The 2,115-nt window shown below is 33.7% G+C and overlaps 1 long non-coding RNA gene across 1 annotated transcript; it reads left to right on the plus strand.

Annotated features, from left to right (window-relative positions):
• The first annotated feature begins 723 nt into the window (after nucleotides 1-723).
• On the plus strand, nucleotides 724-1,695 carry LOC133032526 (uncharacterized). The gene is made up of 2 exons (XR_009685152.1): nucleotides 724-1,158; nucleotides 1,260-1,695. It is a non-coding gene; the product is annotated as an uncharacterized LOC133032526 (long non-coding RNA).
• The last annotated feature ends 420 nt before the right edge of the window (nucleotides 1,696-2,115 follow it).

A 2,115-nucleotide genomic window follows, 5' to 3' on the forward strand; every position in this document is an offset into this window, starting at 1 on the left:
GTGGTTACTCTAGGGGTGGAGGAATTATTCTAGAAGGATGTAAAAACCCATTTATGATAATTTAAGCTCCATCAGTAACGATACATAACTTTGTTGCTTTCAAAAAGCACTGGGAAAGTTATTCAATTCAAGAAAGTTCTTACTGTATTATCTCTATTCCATTTTTGGATAAAATTAGAGGTATGTCTTTTGTATATTCAGATGCACTTAATAAACAGTAAAGAATTCAGTATCCCTAGATGAGTAATGCATATAAACACTACTACAATTTAGACTTTTAGTGACAATCTTTAGTGACCCACGTAAAAGTGCGTGTCAGTAAAGAGCTAAGAGTGATTTTTAGTGACACGCATAATGAGACTCTAAACATTCGGTGTTAGTCTCTTATAATGTATGTCACTAAAAATATGTAGTGTCTCTAAAGAATAATACTCATTACTTTATCATTTTTTTTAAAAAAAAATTATTGACCTATAGAGTCATGCCATGAGGGACTGCAAAAGTGTGTCCCGACTTACGTAGCGCGTCACTATATCATAGTCTTATATTTAATTATTTTTAAATAAATTTAATATTATGATATAGTGACGCGCTAAACGAGTTGGGACATGTGTATCCAGTCATGCCTCGCGCGTCACTATATGTTAATAAAAAAATACTTTTTAATTTATTAATTTTTTTGATTTTTATTATTTAAGTAAATAAATCAAATCTGTTTTTTTTTTAAAAAAATAAATAAATAAATAAATTAAGTGAGGTATAAAATGGACATTATGAAACCCTAAAGCCCAAAACTCAACCATTTCCCTCATATCTCTCTGCGTCCTTTCAAAAAAAAAAACAATATCTCTACGCTCCTCCAGACTGACGGCAACCCTTCACTGTCCAACCTTTCACCAGACCGACGACAACCCTTTACTGTCCAACCTTTCACCAGATCGACGACGAACACCATGAACCTCGCTGCTCCCTCTCCACCCTATTGCCCAAGTTATGGGCTCTCTCGTCTCTCACCCTCACAATAATCGCATCACCGGGATCTTCAACAGCCAGCGACAGTCATTCTCTCAGCCACACAGCGGCCGCATCAAACCATCTCTCGACCTCTCTCTCTCTCTTTCACAGTCTCAACAACTCCTTCTAGTCATCTTTCTCTTGGTAACACTGACCTGCAACTTTTAATCTCACTATTACATATATCAATAAATGATGAAATTAACCAACTCTTTCTCATGTTCTCTCTCCGCAATGCACGACAGTGCTATCCGGTCACCGTAGGCAAAAATTGAAGTTGTGGGTGGTCTCGTCGAGTTCTGAAGGCCAATACCCTTGAGCCACGAATTCACCACCGTTGTTCCACCTCCGTGAAGAAGTGCATGCCCGATTGCTTCTGTGAAGAAGCTCCTTGAGCAGATCTAAAAATTCTGTGAAATTTGTTTTCTGTTATTTTCTTTTTGTATTTGTGTACTTTGTTTTTTCTGTATTTGTATTTGTATTTTTATAGTTTATAAAAATTCTGTGGAAATTTATGTATTTCTTTTTCTATTTTGATTATGTATCTATATTAATTTTTTGATTGTTGTTTTAATTATAAATTTACAAAATGGTTTGAGGTACCTAATAAATTATTAATTTTTGTGTATGTATTTTTTCCAAAAATAAAATTATAAAAGTTATTTTGAGAAAATTATATTATTTTTTTTAGAAAAATATTTAATATAGTGGCACTTTTTGTGTGTCACTATACCTCTAAAAATAATAATAAAGAATAAAAAGAAAGGTATAGTGACACTTTTTGTGTGTAGCTGTTACTTTTTAAGTCTGACAAAATTTGACTTTAAATGCCTATAGTGACACGCAGTGAGTGACTGTAAAAGGGTTAAGTGACATGCGTGAAGTGTCACTAAAAATTGTCTTTCCAATCACCCACATTAGTGACGCGCGGTGAAGTGTTACTAAATAATTTTAGAGTGACTCAATGTGTATCTCTAAAACTCATTTTTCTAGTAGTGAGAATATGATGTTGCATAATGTTTTATGAACACAAAGGAAATAATGGTGGAGAAAGCAGTAGCTTACCACAGATTATAGTTCCAGTAATTTGGATTTAGTCAG

The sequence above is a fragment of the Cannabis sativa genome, chromosome X, assembly GCF_029168945.1.
Source record: "Cannabis sativa cultivar Pink pepper isolate KNU-18-1 chromosome X, ASM2916894v1, whole genome shotgun sequence".
Lineage (NCBI taxonomy): Eukaryota > Viridiplantae > Streptophyta > Magnoliopsida > Rosales > Cannabaceae > Cannabis > Cannabis sativa.